The sequence below is a fragment of the Sus scrofa genome, chromosome 5, assembly GCF_054392235.1.
Source record: "Sus scrofa isolate SSC_HxYL_T2T_F1_AM1 chromosome 5, Sscrofa_HxYL_maternal_Yorkshire_Landrace_v2.0, whole genome shotgun sequence".
NCBI classification, from domain to species: domain Eukaryota; kingdom Metazoa; phylum Chordata; class Mammalia; order Artiodactyla; family Suidae; genus Sus; species Sus scrofa.
Window position 1 is genome coordinate 32,020,549 of NC_139387.1, and position 21,207 is coordinate 32,041,755.

At 36.8% G+C, this 21,207-nt stretch overlaps 1 pseudogene; it reads left to right on the top strand.

Annotated features, from left to right (window-relative positions):
- The first annotated feature begins 20,391 nt into the window (after nt 1-20,391).
- HSBP1P2 (HSBP1 pseudogene 2) lies at nt 20,392-20,773 on the top strand (annotated as a pseudogene).
- The last annotated feature ends 434 nt before the right edge of the window (nt 20,774-21,207 follow it).

Genomic DNA, 21,207 nt, shown 5'->3' on the forward strand with positions numbered 1-21,207 from the left:
GTATTCCCATCAATTTTTTCTTTTATGTCTGTTACTATTTATTGTATGTATTTGGGTACTCTTTATTAGGAGCATATATATTGACAAGTGTAATATGCTCTTATTGAATTGATCTTTTTATCATTAAATTGTGTCCTTCTTTGCCTTTCTCTATGGCCTTTTGTTTTAAAGTCTATTTTGTCAGATATGAGTACTGCAACTCCCGCTTTCCTATCTTTTCCATTCCCATGAAATATCCTTTTCTATCCCCTCACTTTCAATTTATATGTGTCCTTTGCCCTAAGGCCAGTCTCTTGTAGGCAGCATGTTGTGGGCTCTTGTATTTTTATCCAGTCTGCCAATCTATATTCTTTTGATGGAATGTTCAGTCCATTGACATTTAAGGTAATTATTGATAAACATGTATTTATTGCTGTTTTAAACCTTGTTTTCCTGTTGATTCTATATTTCTCCTTTTTTCTTTTCTTCTTTGGTTGGATGATTTCCTTTTATTTTATGCTTATGTCCTCTTCTTGCTAGTTTTTTTGAATGTATTTTTTAATTTTGATTTGTGGTCACCTTGTTTTTCAAGTATGTTAACCCCTTCCTATATTTTCTTGCTTTAGCCTGATAGTCAGATAAGCTCAAGCACATTCTAAAAAAAAAAAAAGTCTAAGTTTTCTTACTCTGCTTCCCCACATTTTGATTTTGATGTCTTTTTTTAAAATCTTCATGTTTATCCTTTTTCGGTTGCTTGTGTTTATCATGTTTTACAGATAGTTTTTTTTTTTTCCTTTTAGATCTGTATACAGGCTTATTTAAGTAATTACTTTCCAATTGTGATTTCCACCATTCTGTATCTTCTTATTTCTTTCCTATTTAGAGGAGACATTGAAGTATTTCTTTTAGAATATGTTTATTATTACTATAGACTTTTGTTTTTTGTTTGTTGGAGAAGTTCTTTATTTCTCCTTCTATTTTAAATTATAATATTGCTGGGAGCATTCTAGGCCGCAAATTTGTCCACAGTCTTCTGGCCTTGTAGTATGTCTACAGAAAAATCAGCTGATAGCCTTATGGGGGTTCCCTTATATTTAACATTTTGTTTTTCTCTTGCTTCCTTTAGAATCCACTCCTTATCTTTAACTTTTGCCATTTTTATTATAGTATGTTTTGGTGTAGGTCTGTTTGGTTTCATCTTGTTTGGAGTCCTCTGTGCTTCCTGTTTCTTGATAGCTGTTTCCTTTAGATTTGGAAAATTTTCAGACATAATTTCTTCAAATATATTTTCAATCCTGTTTTTTTTTTCTTCTCCTTCCAGAATATAAAGCAGGCATAGACTGGCCCACTTTACATTATCCCATAAATCCTCAAATATTGTTTTCATATTTTTTCATTTGGCTTTCTGTCTGCTGTCTTGACTGGGTGATTTCCATTATTCTACCTTCCAAGTCACTTATTCGTTCCTCTGCATTATTCATTCTGCTCTTCAGTGCATTTAACTCAGCTTGCCTCTCTGCAACTGAATTTTCTAATTTTTCTTGGCTTCTCTTTATATTTTCTAGTTCCTTTCTAAAGTAATCTGCATTACTGTTCATATCCACTTTTAATTTCTTCAGTATTTTCACTACCTCCTTTCTGAACTCAGTATCTGTTAGACTGCAGAGTTCTATTTCATTGTTTACTCCTTCAGGGGAATTCTCCTTTTCTTTTAACTGGGAATGGCTCCTGAGCTTCTTCATTTTGCTTATATTTTTTCAAACAACTGAGTACTATAGTCTTGGAGGGCTACTTAAATGTGAGAGCTCCCTTTGGTAACTTGTGAGGGCTTACACTTTTTTTTTTTTTTTTTTTTTTTGCTTGAGGGCTGCTTTTGGTTTGGATGCCTGCTGTCTCTTTCCTCAGTGTGTGCAGGCTGTTATCCCATTGATGGGGCCATGATGGTGTACAGCCTGTGTGTGCTTCAGGGCAATGGAGGCAACGGACAGGGCTTGTAGCCAGTGCCTGGTTGCTGGGTCCTTGACAGTGGTGAAGACCCACAGGGAGGTGGTGCAAGCTGCTACTGGTTGCAGGGCCCAGCAGTGGCAGTGACCCTCAGGGCATGTAGGTGGTACCCAGAGCCTTGGGCAGCAGCCATAGTGTGGTGTTTTCATTCTAGGGGAGTGAGGGCAAAGGGTCATGCTCAGTTGCAGTGCCCTCCTCTGTGGCGACCACTGAGCTGACTGGGGCTGCAGGTGGTACCTGTTTGTGGACCACTAGTGGTGGCATGCTGTGCCCACCTCCAGCATCAAAGATAGTTCTAGCAGTTTGCCCTGTTGCCCGTAGCCCATGGAGGGGAGGTGTCCTGCCACCTGAGAGCCTGTGCACGTACAGAGAAGATGTTCCTCTGATGGTCCCATCCCTCCTCCTCTAGCCCTCCCCCAAAATGGCCCCTTGTTTCTCCTGCAGTCCTGGGCCTTCTTTTGCACTCCCTTGGCTTTGGTGCTCCACTCCCCAGCCATGGCATACTCTTCCCCACCCCCTTCAGTCTGTCACCACCCAGCCAATCCTAGTCCTCTCCCCAAAACTGACCTCCAAAGCCTGAGTCTCAGAGCCCAGCCCCCTCCCAAGGTTTCAGGCTGTGGTGTCCTTGACAGTGGTATCAATGGTCTGCTTTTCCCCTTCCTCAGCCCTGCTCCTACACTTTTCTCTGAGGCTTTGATGTTCCCCCTCCATCCTAGCTGATCTCCGCATTTGTTAGGTGGTCTTCCAGGGTACAAATTCCTTTCCTCTTTCACAGCTTCCTCTCAGGAGTGCTGGTCCTGTCCTGAATCTCTTTTTCCCTCTTCTCTTTTTTTTCCCCCTTTAGTTTTCCCCAGTTATGTGGAGGGTTTCTTGCCCTTTTTGGAGGTGTAAGATCTGCCAGCATTCAGTAGATATTTTGTGCCAAAGCTGTGCATGTAGATATGTGGGGTTTTTTTAATGTTTTTGTGGAAGAAGGTGAGCTCTATTTCTTACTCGTCCTCTATCTTGATCTGATTATTTATTCTAATAAGTCTTTTAATGGAGCCTTTGGTTTTTCTATATATGGTACTATGTTATCTGCAAATAGTAATAATTTTACTTTTTCCCTTCCAATTTGGATGCCTTTTATTTTTTACTCTTCCCTGATTGCTGTGGCTAGGATTTCTAATACTATGTGGAATGAAAGTAGTGAGAGTAAGCATTCTTGTCTTATTCCTGATCTTAGAGGGGAATCTTTCAGCTTTGAGTATGTTTTTAGCTGTGGGTTTGTCATATATGGCCTTTACCATGTCTAAGTATGTTCCCTATATATCCACTTTGTTGACAGTTTTTATTATAAATGGATGTTGAATTTTTTTCAAACACTTTTTCTGTATCTATTGAAATGATCATATAATTTTTGTTCTCATTGTGTTAATATGGTGTATCACATTGAATTATGAGTGTTAAATCATTCTTGCATCAGTTAATGAATGTTCATGGTGTATGATCCTTTTAATGTATCATTGAATTCAGTTTAATATTTTGTTGAGGAATTTTACCTCTGTGTTCATCAAAGATACTAATCTATAATTTTCTTTTTTGTGGTGTCTTTGTCTGGTTTTGGTAGCATGGTAATGCTAACCTTATAACATTAGTTTGGAAGTGTTCCTTTTCTTCAATATTTTGAATAATTTAAGAAGGAAAAGTCTTAACACTTCTTTAAATGTTTGGTAGATTTCACTTGTGAAATCATCTGGACATGGATTTCTGTTTGAGGACAGTTTTTCATTACTAATTCAATTTTGTTATCAGTAATAGGTCTATTCAGATTTTCTATTTCTTCCTGATTCAGTCTTAGAATATTGTATGTTTCTGGGAATTTATAAATTTCTCATAGGGTGTCTAATTCATTGGCATATAAGTGTTCATAGTACTGTCTCATAATCCTTTGTATTTTGTGGTGTCATTTGTATTTTCTCCTCTTTAATTCTGCTTTTTTTTATTTTCTTGGTTTATCTGGATAAAATTTTATCAATTTTATCTTTTCAAAGAAACAGCCCTCAGTTTCACTGATTTTCTCTAATTTTTTTAGTCTATATTTAATTTGTTTCTGCTCTGATCTTTCTTTCCTTCTACTAATTTTGGGTTTTGTCTGTCCTTTTTCTAATTCATTTAGGTGTAAGGTTAGATTGTCTGAGACATTTACTATTTATTGAGGTAGGATCATACTCCTATAAACTTCCTTTTTAAAACTTCTTTTGCTGCTCTCCATAGATTTTGGATTGTTGTGTTTCCATTTTTACTTGTTCCAAGGTATTCATTTCCTCTTCGAGTTCTCCAGTGACCCATTGGTTGTTTATTAGCTTATTGTTCAGCCTCCGTGTGTTGTGATTTTTGTAGGTTTTTCTTATAGTTCATTTCTATTTCATGCCCTTGTGTTCAGAAAAGATGATTAATAGGATTTCAGCTTTCTTAAATTTATTGAGACTTGTTTTGTAGCCTAGCACGTGATTTCATGTGCAATGGAATTCTCCTACTCCTGCTTTGGAATGGAATTATATAAAGCCCCTCTGGCCTAATGTGTTGTTTAAGGTCATTTGTTTCCTTACTGAAGTTATGCCTGGATTACCTATCTCTTGATGTAGGTGTGGGTCATTAAAGCCCCTTACACTTGTATTATTGTCTGTTTCTTCCTATGTTCCAGTTTATATTGCTTTATAAACTTAGATACTCCTACTTTGGGTACATAAATGTTTACAAATGTTATATCCACTTTTTGGATTGACCTTTTTATCATTATGTAATGCCCTTCCTGGTCTCTTGTTACAATCTTCCTTTTAAAGTCCATTTTGCCTGATATGAGAATTGCTACCCCAGCTTTATTTACTTTTCTGTGGACAAGGAATATCTTTTCCATCCTCACACTTTCAGTCTATGAATGTTTTTAGATCTGAAGAAAGCCTTTTGTAGGCAGCATGTAGATGGGCCTTATTTTCTTATCCATTTAGCTACCCTGTGTCTTTTTATTGGATTCCATTTACATTTAAAGTAATTATTGGTAGATATTATTGATAGTATAATCATTGACATGTTGTTATTGATAGCATAATTATAGATAGTAATTACTGATCTTCCACATCTCTTTTCCATTTTTTTGCATCATCTAATCTACCATCAATTCCTTTTATTTTTCATTTTATTTATTGCATTATTCAGTTCCTTTTGGTTCTTTCTTAAATTTTCTGTATCTTTGTTGAAGTTATTACTGAATACCTCCATTCTTCTCCCAAGTTGGGTGAGCATCCTTATGACCATTTCTTTGAACTCTTTATCAGATAAATTACTTATCTACATTTCATTAGGGCTTTTCCTAGGGTTTTATTTTGTTCTTTTGCTTGGAGCATATTCTTCTGTCTCCTCATTTTGTTTGACTTTGTTTTCTGTTTCGGTGAACTAAGTGAAATAGCTACCTCTGCAGATCTTGAAAGAGTGCCCTTATTTAGGAGTGTCCCTTGTGTAGACTCCTTGCACCTAGCAGCTTTGGCAGGTTGACTGGTGCTGGAGTAGGCACAGGCCAAAGGCAGTGTGTAGAAAGCACTAGACTGATGTATCTTGATGGGGCAGCTGGGGCTGTAGTGGGCCTTGGCCAAGAGCAGTCCCTAAGCCAAGTACACCATGGTGAGGTGGCTGGAGTTGGACCAGGTGTGGGTTAGGGACAGTCCTGGAGAGACTCAAACAGTGCTGTTCACTGGCACCTCTAAAGACAAAGAGGGCTCTAGTAGTTCCCTGCCTGTTGGCCAAAATCTCTAGGGTTAAAAAATGGATTTCCTTCCCATATGATCTAAATGCCCTTTAAATTATGCTGTTTTTCATTGTATCCCAGGGTGGGTGATCTACACTTGGACTCTTCAGAAATATCCCTCCTGACTGCAGATTGCTGCATCAGGGGTATTATTTCCATGGATAGTGAATCTTTGTCTTTCCCACGTATTTCTTTGTAGTCCTTCTATACATGGTAGCTGTTCAATCTGCTCTCAAGTCTTCAAGAGGAATTGCTGTATACGTAGGTGTAGATTTGGTGTGCTTATGGGAGGAGGTGGGCTTAGAGTCTTCCTATGCTGCCATATTGGACCCACCCACTTCATCCCTCTTATAAGGACCCTTGTAATTATATTAAGCTAACCCAGAATATTCTTGCTGTTCCAAGATCTTTAACTTAGGCTTTAAAATAGGCTTTGCCATATAAGATAACATATTCAAGACTTCAAGGACTAAGACATGGACATTGTTAGGAGACCATTATTCTGTGTCCCATACTCATGTTATTGTCTCCCCCTGAAATATCATCTATTACTTTCTTTTGAAGTCTTGCTCATTTTTAAAGGTCAAGATCAAAGAAACCTCTTTTTAAAAAGCCATTTCAATCCTCTAGTTAAATATACTCCTCTCCTCCACTGAACTCTTAGAAAGTATTATCTGTGCCACCCTCTCTCCTACTTTCTGGTGCATTACAAGGTTTTTTATTGTTGCTGTTTGTTTGTTTGTTTGGTTTTTGTCCTTGTATTATGTCTCTTACCCACAGCAAACTCTAGAAGACTGGAAACATATTTTACTCATTTGTGTATCCCAAGAGTCTCTCTCGATTATTTATAATCAGTAATAGAAGTTGTTCGAATATTCCAATTTGCTGAATGATTATTACAGAGGCTGTGAGACCTGAATGGCAGCCAAGAGGCAGTCGGGCACAGGTTCAATTTCAGCTTTCCTTTACCACTTCATCATTTTCTATTTTTTTAAGGGAAACAATAGATACAGGTAAAGAGCATGAACTTTAACATTAGACTGACTACATGCTACTTAATGCCATTTGTATAAAATTTGAGAAAAGACAAAACTGTGGTAACCAAATCAGATGAAATGTTTCTGGAAGGAGGAAGTAGGGAAAAAGACAAGATGGAGTTGGAGATATTCTGAACTCCACCTCATTCTAAAAGTTCAGAAAAATTAATTTGCGTGAAACAATCTTCTAGATACAAAAAGCTGTACTGGGTTGTGAAATAATAGAAGGAAAATACGTAAAATGAAAAATATGTTTCATTTTTTGCTTATTAGTAGTTTAATTTTGGCAAACCCAGTACACCCAAATCAAAGAACAATTAAAATGAAAGATAGCACAGACAAAATTATTGAAAACAATATAGTACAAAGGAATTTGTAGGATAGACTTCCTGCAGAAGTGTGTTCTGAGCCAGACTTTGAAAGATGTGATTGCATTGGCAGGAGCAGTACTCCAAATGGAAAAGCATGTCACAAACAAAATAGAAAACATGGGAAAATATTATTGATTTTCCTATTACTATGTATTTCATAGCAAAGTGAAATGACACTTAAAATCTAACACAAATCACTGCTCTTCCTGAAAAATTTCCTGTTGGCTCATCCCAAAACGAATGCTCTAATCATGGAAATGTTCTAGTCCATGCCTCATAAATTAGCATCGTGCTTTGTTTCCCAACTGTTTCCTGTGTTCAACTACACTATTTGTGAGTGCAGGAATCATGTATGTTTCTTCTTCTGCTCTCAAAAGTTTAGTACATTTAAGAGTATATAGTAAGCACCAAATAAGACAAAATTTTGATTTATTAATAAGATCTAAAACATAGCCTCCAAAAGTAGTAATAACATGTTGTTTATTTGGCAATATAATGGGCTTATTCTATTCCTGTATTTTATTACTTTTGCCTTAATCATTTGTATTGTCAGTTGTTCACCAAGGTTTATTTGCCAGTCTTCAAGGGTGTACACAGGGGTGAACACACATATTTTTTCAATAAAGGATTTTTCTCACATTTAGTTCAGGGTAATGTAATTCTGCTGTGTTCAGAGTTTAATGATTCATTATTATAGTTGACTCCCACAAATACAATTAGTAAATGGTTTTCTAAGGCTCCCATGAAAGTGAAAATCACAGGTTCCATCCACCTTTGAGTTTAAAAACAAGACGTTTTTCTGTATTGTAGCCTTCTCTTTGCCTTTAATACAAGATCCCTAGTCACCATTTGGGGATATTTTATTCTACTCAACATTATTCCCCCACCCAGAACATCTAAAAGATATACCCAGTATCACATATCTATTTATATTAAAATATTCCTTTGATATATGACATTTCCAACCCTTCAGACACATTATGCAGACCCTGCATCACTTTTCCTGGAATATCACGTGTATTTCTTGGGACATATATATGACATTACTAAAGCCTTAACATGTTTAGATGAGAAAACCCAAGTAATGGATTTGGAAGATGATATTTACTCTGCATTGTTGGAAGCAAAGAAAATAGGCAAATTACCAGTAATTGTTCTCATAATTCATGAGGAATGCTTTCAGTGTTCTTGTATCCATGAAACTAAGGACAGTATGGTAGAAATAACAAAACATACTGACCAAAAATATCTCATCCAAACACATAGTTCAGAGCATTTTTTTCAGCTTCTTCCTGAAAATAGGAAGAAGTTATACCGTTCCTGCCCAAAAAAAGGAAATTTCTTTTCTGTTGAGTGACGCATTTGATTCTCCATGCTAAATTCATAATTTTAAATGTCAGAAGTTAAAAGGCGCTTAGAGGTGCTTTATCTTCTAATTTTCCCTTCTCTCGTGCAGATGAAAACTGAGGCACAAGAAGGTTCAGTCACAGACAGGTCTTTAAAAGGCAAATCCAAGATAAAAACTAGATTCTGTTTCCTAATTCATTGCTTTTTTTCTCTGACCTTATCATTCATCCAATAACCAGCTCCTTATCTGTAGATCATCTTAACAACAGTAGAATATTGAACCAATTTATCTGGGACAGATTTCTTAAGAAATCACTATAAATTCAAAGCCTTTTTTCAAAGTAATTTTTTTGTAATGTTTGGTATAATAGAAATCCAAAGACAATAGTTTCAATCCCTGGTTGCATTACTTACGAGCTAATTGACCTTAGCCCATTGATTTAACTTCTATGAGCCTTAGTTACTTTATCTGTAAAATGAGGTGAAAATTTTGGCCTCTTCCTTTCTAATAATATTTAATAAATGTTATTTTATATTCATTGAATCATCCATATGAAAGTATTACAATGAGGACTTTGCATGCAATATTACTTCAGTTTCATATAAACTCTATTTATGTAGAATAAAAAAGCTTTTTGTCTTTTTTTTTTTTTTTTTTGCCATTTCTTGGGCTGCTCCTGCGGCATATGGAGATTCCCAGGCTAGGGGTCTAATCGGAGCTGTAGCTGCCAGCCTATGCCAGAGCCACAGCAACGCGGGATCTGAGCCGCGTCTGCAACCTACGCCATAGCTCACGGCAACGTCGGATCATTAACCCACTGAGCAAGGGCAGGGATCAAACCTGCAACCTCATGGTTCCCAGTCGGATTCGTTAACCATCGCGCCACGACGGGAACTCCTAAAAAAGCTTTTTAACACAAAGTTGCTATGAAGATAAATTGATATATGTGATGCCAGTATGTAATGCTTAATATGTGGGTGTTTTTCTTCTTCTTATCTCATTCTCAATAATTTACATATAACTTTGCTTGATTTCACTCAGTCAACAAATATTGAACATCTACTGTGGACCCATTGCTGTGAGGGGTACCATAAATTTTGCCTGAGTAATGGTTCTTTATCTCAAGAAGCTTATATTATAACTGATGATGTGGACCTAGTATATGAACCAATTACAAGAGCAATTGGTACAAAAATATAAGGCAATGATTATAATTAGCATACATTTAGTAATTATTATTTATGAAACATTATTCTAATCCTTTTATATGCTTTATATGTTTCAATTTATCTCTACAATACCCCTATGAGATAGATAATAATGGTTCCTATTATTGTATACCCTTACAGAAAAGTTCATTAAATTACCTAAGGTCATCCAACCAGTAAGTGGAAAGCCAAGATTCAAATCCAGGTAGCCTAGCTCCAGAGGTCTTGGATTTAACTATCACACTTGACATTGAAAATTCGAGCAGGGAGCATACAAAGTAAAAGAAAAAACAGCTGAAAAAAATTCACAGTGGAACTTGAGTAGATCTTTGGATTGCTGGAATATTTAGTGAACCAAGAGCCAGAGTTAGGATGTTCCACACAGAAGGACAAGCAAGATGAAAGGATCAGAAGCAAGAATGCACAGTGTGAGAAGTCTTGGTATTCTTCCATTAACAAGGATAATAGTAATATCAGGGGGCACTAATGTGCCAGGAAGTTTGCTAAATGCTTTCAATGAACTATTTCATTTCATCCACACAATAACTTGTAGAGGTAGGTATTCTTATTTCCCCAGTTGTTATGAGGAACTGAAAGTTTAGAGTATTGAAGTATACTTTTTACAGTCAGAGTTGAGACAGAACTCTTAATCATTATACCATAAGTCCAAGAAAATCGACCCACTGGGTAGTATATTAGCCATAAAATAGGCTATATAGCTCTCAGAAGAAGACAATCACAATCATATTATCTTTGTCTATTTTCATCTAGCTTGGAGAAATAGCGATAGAACGTAGCCACAGTACATGCACAAACCAGGAATGTCTTTATAGGGAGATAATTCCAAGGAAAAATGTCAACTTAGAGAGTATTTAGAAGATATTAACTTGACTAAAAGATAGATACACAACCACTCACATCATAACATTTAAAAAAAATGCAGCAGTATGTTGCTTCACTTTGAATCGAATTTAATTGTCCAGTCTTAATTGCCAATCTATTTTTTTTTTCTTTTTGGGGCCATACCTGTGGCATATGGAACTTCCCAGGCTAGGGGTCAAACTGGAGCTACAGCTGCTGCCAGCCTATGCTACAGCTACAGCAATGCGGGATCCAAGCAGTGTCTGCAAACTACACCACAGCTCACAGCAACACCAGATTCTTAACCAACTGAGAGAGGCCAAGGACTGAACTCTAATCCTCATGGATACTAGTTGGATTCATAACCATTGAGCCACAATGGGGACTCCCTTTATTGCCAATCTTAAGTAGCTGTGTTCTGCCAGGGAATGAAGCCTTTTCAAACGGGATCATGTATTCGCCTTGACACAACTCAGATATCTTCTGGAGCATAAGGGTGGAAGAAATGCTTAAAAATTATTCTGCCAACGTGCTCAGGATAGGCCTTATAAAATCATCTCATTCAAAGAACTCTGATTCTCTGGTCCTTTAGCTCTTACTTACTCTTCAATTTCATGTAGCATTTATGAGAAATTAGTTTCACTTCATGTGCTTTGATATGTAGATTTGGTCTCAAAAGAATATAAGCTCCTTGAAGATAGAGACTTTGGGGTTTAGTCATTTGAACAGGAACAGAACCCTTCCTTCAGGAAGCTTTTACATATTGGTGTCCTGGTTTTTGTGGCTGCCCATCAAGGAACCCCCTTTGATCACTTGGCTCTGGTGGATAGGAGGAACTTTTGTTCCTGGGTCTTATGGGACTGTAACAATGACAGAGACACTTCCTGGCAGTCTCCCACCCCCAGGGCACTATAAAAGAGGCCTCTTTGCTTGTCCTGGAGTGTCAGCCTGAGGGGAAGGCCTCGGGTTTTGCACACTTATAGAGGCCCATTTGAAGTGTTCTCAGGGAATGTAGGCAGGAGGAATGCCATCTTTGCACTCTCCCTCTGCTTCAATACAGCTTGCTGGTGTGCCCCTGAAAGTGCTTATACACTCATCGGGGACTCCAGTTTTGTAACTGTCACCCAGGAGACACCTACAGATCACCTGGCTCTGGCGGCCAGCAGAGCTTACACTTGCAGTCCCATAAGACAGTATATGTTCACATACCTCAAAAACTGCAGTTGGAGGGTCTGGCTCCTAATCCGCTGAAATCTACGTGCTGACTTAGATCCTCTTTATTCATAAATCTTCCAACCATATCACTCTTCCATTTAAAAAATGAAAATAATAAAATTATCTTCAATGATTCTCTATTGTCAAGTGCACTGTCAGTGTGTCTTAAAGACCTACAAGGTTATCTTCTGTCCATCCTCCCTCACTCCTGGGAAGAGTACCTGATTTTCTTTTGAGCAAACACCCCAACCATCCCCTATTTTCAGTCTTCTGTTTTGCTAGATATACCCCACTCCTCAGTTACAGAATTGGACTCTGAATACTCCTTTCCTCTGACATTCCTATTAGGGTTGGGGAAAACTAAAGAAGTAAAGCAGCAAATTCAACCCTGTCAAATCAAAGGAAAGCTCAGGACTTTTGCTGTGTGTTCTGGACTCGCTTTTACTAGGCTTGGTGCCATGATACTATGAGGCTTAGGACCGATGCAGCCTTTATCCAGTCAGGAGAGCCACCTGCCGATAGAGCACACATAGAGAAAGCAGAGCTGAAAAATTAGAACAGTGATGGTGTTTAAGTCCTAGAACAAGCCGAACCTGTACCAGAGGAGCTCCTGTAGGACCATTTAACCCCTTAATTTCCATTTTGGTGTAATCAGTTGAGTTGGGTTTTTCAAACACTTGAAAGATTAATATTCCTGACACAAGACTTTATTCAGGAAGGTATCAATTTATCAATCCCTAACCAGACCTGTGCTCCAGTTACATATTGGTTCTTTATTCTTTGTTTCTTCTAACCTTTTCATTGATCTCTCTTCCTACTTGCACTCTACACATTTTTCAAACTCCATCCCAAATTTTATTCTCTCCTAAACTGTTGATAATTCTTTTACAGCCATTTTTTTTTACAGCCATTTTTGAGCAATTACTCCATGTACTATACTAGAGGCTTTCCAAACTATCTCACTAAATCTTTAACAGAGCAGTAACATTAGTCTTCTTATTCCCACTTTAAAAATGAAGAAACTAGGGCTGAAAGAGGCCAATTTATCTACTAGTTTATAAAAGGGAGGCAGTAGATTGTAGCAGTTAAAAGCTCAACTTCTGGCTTCAAATCTTAGCACTAACCTTCCTGTGTAAACTTGAACAAGTTGCTTAACTTCTTCAACCTTCAGTTTTCTCATCTGTAAATTTGATATTATAAAAATGATATCTTAGGATTAATAACAAGACTAGAAAAGATAACACATGTACATCCTTTAGCGTAATACTACCAAGTAGTGAAAACTCAATAACTGTTTGAGTATTACTATTATTTGGCTAATAAATGTCGGAGCAGAAATTAACTCATAAGCCTGGCTCCTTACTAATCATTATTCTATATTGTTTATTTTCTTTAAATCCTTTCCTTATCTCCCTTTTCAGTGGTGATCTGTATCTCTCCTGTACTTTAATATTTTAGTTCTCCCTTTATTATGGTGTGATTCATATCCATAGATTTTTTAACTATTTAAGTCCTTGATTATCTTCTTTTAAACTATGAACTCCTTAAAGTAAGGAATATGTTGTTTTGCCTTTCTATCCTTTGCAGGACCTTAAACATGATATGAGTCAATGCCTTTCTATTGATTTGAACTGTTGGGTGATTATTAGACTATATCAAACAGCTTATTCATATGACACAAAAATTTTAGTTTTCTCAGAGGAGAAGACAGTATAAATGGAACATGCGATTACAGTGATACTCTTCTGAATATTTTTCAATGTTTCAAATGATTACAAAAGGCACTAGAAAATAATTGGCATAGTTGTGGTCTATGAGAATAATCTCTGAACAAAACTAATCTCAAATATTAAAATTATTAAGTTTAAATCTACATTAAGTTATTTTTTAAAATGCTAAATGCGTATTGAAGCATCTTTTTATTTCAGTTAGACTCAAGTAATTTTTTTTCAATGAACAATAGGTTTTGATAAAGACCCTGCATAAATTCAAAATTAAATTACTTTGATGTCAGTGAATCTTTAGCACATACTGAGGATAGAATTAGATTTGAAAAAAATATAATGCCTAGTTATAGTAATAGCTTTAAAATTGCCCTTTCCAAGAAAAATGTACTGAACTACAGATTACCCTAGAACTGAAAATGCATGCTGAAATAATTCAAACATATGAACTTATAAAGTTTTGTGGTTTGTAACAGCATTTCATCTCTTAGACTACCAGGAGAAAGGCAGCTTTTAAGACAATCTCTATCTCTTTTCTTTATCCCAGGGCAATCAGTTAATTAAGAAAGGTCCATGAATTCTAATTCTGATTCTCTCCAAATGAGTAACCCTAAATTCATTAACACTGTATCATAACTGATTAACACTAGGCTATGTTCAGCATTTTGCAGATGAGATCCAAATTTAAGTATGTGTAAAACAGAAAGGGAGGGAAATGGCATTTTAAGATAATCATAAAACCATCTGTTTTGATTCACTTATGTTGAAATGACTAATTTTCTCTGAAGATTTTTTTAATTATTGATATAAAAGGATGTGGGAATGATTTGAGATAGCATACATTCTTAACAATTGATCCTAGATTATGGTTATTTTTCTTAAAGATAAGTAGAGCTTCTGAATTTCCAGGGAATAATGGCAGTCACATACATTTTAATCTCTTTTAAACAACTTTCCAAAAACCACACAGATCAATAAGGAATGCAAATAAAGTCACCCACTGCCTGCTGCATAATTGAAGAAATTTGTACTATTTTCTGTCTTCTAATGTATGTCTAAGTGAGGAATTAATTAAATGTCAGAGACCAGCATCCTTTGTCCTGGAGCCCAGAGCTGGACAAAGCTTGTAGGGATTGCAGAATATAGAAGCCAGTGCAGCAGAGTTGAGCATCCTTCCCTCAAGGAGAATCACCAGGAGTTGGCATGGTGCTAAAAAATGTATAGGATGAGGGGGCACTCTTGGGAAGATTCCGCTTCTACGGGGAAGGGAGGATCTTCAAGTGGCAGTCTTGGAGGCTTTGTAAAGAGAGGAAGAAAGCAACCAAAGATGAGGATCTGAATGAAACAGGATGGTATCATGATGGTATCAACAGCAGAAGAGGGGTCACCTCTCCCTTCCCTCCTCCCAAACAGTCAAAGTTCATAACAGAAAGACTGTCCGTCTTGGCCATTTTTAGATTCAATCCATATTTGTATTTTAACTTCATGGTACCAGTACAGAAGATACTTGTTCATGAAAGTAAGGTATACAAAATTGTCTTTATAAATGTCAAGGTTTATCATTGACTAGTTCAGAATAATATCACGTTATATATATTACTCTGCCAACCTTCACTCCTCAAAAGCTGATTTCAATTTATTGTCTCTTAATTAAAGTTATATAAATCCTTCTAGTTCAATTTAAATTTAGCTTTGTGTTATTAGAATTGCCTTAAATTGATCTTTAATACAGTTGTTACTGACATCACAGTGAGAGTATACCATACTTGCTTTTAATTATAAGCTACTTGGTGTATCACCTCCTAAAATGCATGTGATACAGATCCCTGTATGAAGACTCTTGAATGTGGCACTGTTCTGACAGTTCTGACCTTGTGGTGACTCAAAACAAAAGCAGTAGTATAATTTTGAGCACTGAAACTTTATGAGACTGTTCAGTTAAAAGTAGTCGCCCAAAAGTTCCAGAGTGTATATTTATGTATTTCTATGTCTATATTAAATTAGCCTATGACCCTCCATGTCCCCAGTTTGTAAAACTCTCTTCATCAGAAAAACATTGATTATTAGGGAGAAGAGAAAGTACATTATCATCTAGAATTTGTTATAGCAAATCCCATAAGTTCTCTGTACCTCAGTTATTCTAGCTATACAATGGATGAAATGATACATAATTATACCTTACCCAGAGGAGATTATCAAAAAGGGAGATGTCATGAAATGAAAGGACATAAAAATTCAAAGAAATGTTTTGTGAATTTAAATGTAAGTAATCTAATAATGCAAGCTATATTAACTGATGTCTGAGATTTTGTGGAGAATCAGATTCTGATTTTCTTTAATGTTCTATCATGAAGCAAAACTCATTCAACTCAATCCAAAAGTAATTATAGCCATTTGAGGAGAAGAAAATTTTTACCCAGTTCATCATCTTATTTCAAAGACATCTTGAATAGGCAGCATATGTAGATTATCCATGAAGATACTCTATTAGTCCACTAAGATTTCCATTGATGAACACTTTTTTATTTCCTTCAATTGCTTAAAAATTGCTCAGTGCTTCATTTCCAGCTGGAAATGCAACAAAAACTTCTCAGAATAGCACACTTTTTTCTGTGTTTAAAGTGTTTAAATCAAAAAAGCCTCAGGTCCAGTTATAGCTCTATGTAAGGGCAAAGTGAAGATCTTTGTAGTTGCTTCAAATCCTGTAACTTTGATTCTTTTTTTCCATAAGGTTACTCCATGTCTCCTTAGTGTTATAGTATTTGGTCAATTCCAATCTTTTGAGTTGCAAAGATAAAAGATTTGTATTTTATCTGCAAATCAAAACAATGAGATATCACCTTATGCCTGTCAGAATGGCTATCAAAAAGTCTACAAATGACAAATGCTGAGACAGTGTGGAGAAAAGGGAACCTTTGAATACTGTAGGTGGGGATGTAAATTGGTAGAGTCACTATGGAAAATAGTAAGGAGGTTCCTCAAAAAAAAAGTAGAACTATATAATTGAACAATTCCACATCCTGGGCATATATCCAGAAAAAAACAAAAACACTGATTTGATAAAATACATGCACCCAGTGTTCATAGCAGCATTACTTACAATAGCTAATACATGGAAGCAACCCATGTGCCCATCAAAGATGACTGAATGATCTACATACAATGGAATACTATTCAGTTTTTTAAAAAGAATGAAATTCTGCCATATGCAGCAATATGGATGGACCTAGAGAATATTATGCTTAGTGAAATAAGTCAGATAAAGACAAATACTATATGATATCACTTATATGTAGAATCTAAAAAAATAATACAAATGAATGTGTATGCAAAACAGAAGGAGACTCGTGTCAGAAAACAAATATGTGATTACCAAAGGGGAGAGGGACAAGGGAGGGGCAAATTAGGGCTACAAGATTAATAGACAAAAACTGCTATGTTTATAACAAAAAACAAGGGTATACTATATAGAGAAGGGAACTACAGCCATTATCCTGTAATAACTTACAATGGGGTAAAATCCGCAAAAATACTAAATGACTATACTGTGCACCTAAAAATAATATAAAATTGTGAATCAATTGTACTTCAATTACAAATTAATTAGAAGTTTTACAATCCCACCAACAGTGTAATAAGGTTCCTTTTTCTCCATACCCTCTCCAGCACTTATCATATGTAGACTTTTGGATGATGGCCATTCTGGCTGGTGTAAGTTGGCACCTCATCATGGTTTTGATTTGCATTTCTCCAATAATGAGTGATGCTGAACATCTTTTCATGTGTTTTTTGGCCATGTGTATGTCTTCTTTGGAGAACTGCCTGTTTAGATCTTCTGCCCATTTTTTGATGGGGTTGTTTGGTTTTTTTTTTTTTTGGTATGGAGCTGCAGAAGGTATTTATAAGTTTTGGAGATTAATCCCTTGTTGGTTGATTCATTTGCAAAGATTTTCTCCCATTCTGTGAATTGTCTTTTCGTTTTGTTTAGGGTTTCCTTTGCTGTGCAGAAACTTTTAAGTTTAATTAGGTCCCATTTGTTTATTTTTGGTTTTTTTTTGTTTTTTGTTTTTTGTTTTTTTTGTCTTTTTGCTATTTCTTGGGCCGCTCCCGCGGCATATGGAAGTTCCCAGGCTAGGGGTCTAATCGGAGCTGTAGTCTCCGGCCTACACCAGAGCCACAGCAACGCGGGATCCGAGCCGCGTCTGCAACCTACACCACAGCTCACGGCAACGCCGGATCATTAACCCACTGAGCAAGGGCAGGGACCGAACCCGCAACCTCATGGTTCCTAGTCGGATTCGTTAACCACTGCGCCACGACGGGAACCCCCTATTTTTGTTTTTATTGTCAGTACTCTAAGAGGAGGATCTGAGAAGATGTTGCTGTCATTTATGTCAGAGAGTGTTTGGCCTATGTTTTCCTCTAAGAGTTTTATAGTGTCTGGTCTTATATCTAGGTCTTTAATCCATTTTAAATTTCTTTTTATGTATGGTGTTAGGGAGTGTTCTAATTTCATTCTTTTCCATGTGGCTGTCCAGTTTTCCCAGTGCCACTTATTGAACAAGCTGTCCTTTCTCCATTGTATATCCTTGCCTCCTTTGTCATAGATTGGTTGACTGTGGGTGCATGGATTTAATTCTGGGTTTTCTGATCTGTTCCACTGATCTATATTTCTGTGTTTGTGCCAGTACCATATGGTTTTGATTATTGTTGCTTTGTAGCATAGTCTGAAGTCCAGGAGCAACATAGATGGACCTAGAAATTATCATGCTAAGTGAAGTGAGCCATACAATGAAACACCAACATCAAATGCTTTCACTGACATGTAGAATCTGAAAAAAGGACAGACTGAACTTCTTTGCAGAACAGATGCTGACTCTCAGACATTGAAAAACTTATGGTCTCCGGAGGAGACAGTTTGGGGGTGGGGGGATGTGCTTGGGTTGTGGGATGGAAATCCTGTGAAACTGGATTGTGATGATCATTTTACAACTACAGATGTGATAAATTCATTTGAGTAATAAAAAAATTTTAAAAAGAAAAAAATAATAGACTTTCTTTAAAAAAATTAATTAGAAGTTTTGTACATTAACTTGTGCTGTACACTCTAAGTCTTATGAAGTTTACTACAAAGTAAGTATATTTGTTTCCAAGCTTCCAAAAAGGAAAAGTGAAATGTGAAATTCAGTCTAAAACAAAGAGGAAAATTATCCTATTTTTGATTACTGTAGTAAAATTCATTTTAAGCAAAGAAGTTTGACCATTCCATCACAGTATAACAAAAAGAGAATTTGTCATTTTGTTCATAGTTCTTTCATCCTTTTGAATATCAGTGATATTTTAAGATATATAATAAATAGTAGAATATGAATTAAATATATTTGTTCCATATGGAAAGAGGGAAACATATTTTCTCAACAGCCTAGGGAAACTTTCAATAGCAATGTGGCTGTAACAGAGAAAAGAAATGCCAAATTGTTTGGGGTTGGGGGAGTTAGTTTTTTCCTTTGTTTTGGCTTTTTAGGCCACATCTGCAGTATATAGAAGTTCCCAGGCTAGGGGTTGAATCAGAGCAACAGTTGCCAGCCTACACCACAGCCACAGCAATGTTAGATTTGAGCTGCATCTGTGACCTACACTGTAGTTCTGGATCCTTTAACACATAGAGTGAGGCCAGGGATCAAACCTGCATCCTTATGGATATTAGTTGGGTTCTTGCTGAGCCACAACGGGAACGCCCTTGTTTGTCTCAGTGAAGTTCCTTTGTGCTACTGTGAAAGTACTTGTGGTTAAGTGAAATAATATAGAAGAAAAATTTGAAAGATGAACACAAATCATGAAAAGTTGATTTAAAAAATATTTCCTTCCTCCTCTTCCTACACCTTAATTGAAGAAAACTTTCCTTTCTCCACGGTCTCTGGAGCTAGGTCATTTAGCCATATATTCCTAAGTTACCATATATTCCTTAGTTAGGCTTTTGATAAGAATAAGTGTTTTTTCCCCTGAATCTCCCTTCTGAACTCTCTCATTTAGTATATTGAGATTTGGGCTCTGCTTTTCTAAAATATCATAATTTTGGAGTTTCCCTCATGGCTCAGCAATGATGAACCTGATAGGATCCATGAGGATGTGGGTTCAATCCCTGGCCTCACGCAGTGAGTTAAGGATCCAGCATCGCAGTGAGCTGTGGTATAGGTTGCAGACATGGCTCAGTAATGTCTGTGGCTGTGATGTAGGCTGGCGGCTACAGCTCCAATTGGACCCCTGGTCTGGGAATTTCCATATGCCGCGGGAGCAGCACTTAAAAAAGAAAAAAAAAATAAGTTTGGAAAATTTCTTATTCATTCTAGATTACATGTACCAAAGATGAGAACATAAGATTTAATTCACTCTTGGCCATTGGCTAGCTGGATGGCCTCAGACCTCAGTCTCCACAACTGCCAAGTATAAACATCAATACCTTATCCTCACAAAGCCAGACAGCTGTGCCAAATCACCTCCCAGGTTCTAACTTATTTTTCTCTCTAGTTTCTGGATTCTCTATAATACTGTTTAAGTATATGATATTATCTGATTACATTAAATTGGTTATGCCAGCTTTTAATGGGCACGCTTACCATGTTTTTTGGTGGAGTGAGGTTGAGGGTTAATCTTTTTCTAGTAAAAACCCTTCCAGAGTCTGCTTTTGGTTTGATCTTCGCATGGTTATCTAATTCAGCTAATTCAGTGTTTGGCTCTCTAAGTCTTGAGCTTTTCCTGGAGGAATGTTCTATAAAAGGTAATTATTTGTATCATTAAGCATGAGGATAGGAAGATGCCAGGGCATCTGCGCAAACAAATGGAAGTGTGAGTGACAGTCTGAGGCAGCACCGCCAAGCTGGGAACCGGGGAGATGGCCGAGACTGACCCCAAGATTGTGCAGGATCTCACCTCGGTGGTGCAGACACTCCTACAACAGACGCAAGATAAATTTCAGACCATGTCCAACCAGATCATTGGAAGAATTGATGACATGAGCTGTCACATTGATGACCTGGAGAAAAATATTGCAGACCTCATGAAACAGGCTGGGGTGGAAGAGATGGAAGGTGAAAACAAGATCCCTGCCACACAGAAAATTTGAAGGTGGCTCATTTACACTGAAATCCAGAACACCCTTTTTACAAGCCAAGAGAAGACGGATGGCTTTTTGCAACTAACTACTATGTGTAGACATGTTTTATATTATAAAGTGTGCATTCTTCTTGCTATAAAATTAGGTTATAGGGTGACCGCTCCACCCCCACCTCCTGTGTTTCCTGAACATGGTAACTTCATATCTTGGACCCTGGTCAGTTGTGTTATTAAACACTAAAACTTTGGGGGGGAAAAAAAAAGCATGAGGATAAAACACATGCAATATGGTAGCTATAATTAGTGTTCATGACTCCAAATTAGGAGGAATTGAATGACTCCCTGAACTATTCTGAAATATTTATTAGTGCTAAAAGGGATGGGGTAGGAGGTGCACCAACCAAAGAAATACATGCACTAAGTAAGAGACAGTAGAATCAGTTGAATCACCATTAAATGCAACAGATCAAAATAGCTTATTCCCACACCTCTTATTCTTTGTGTATAAACTGAGGAAATTCACTTAACAATTACATGAAATTAGGAAAACATTTTTGAGATGC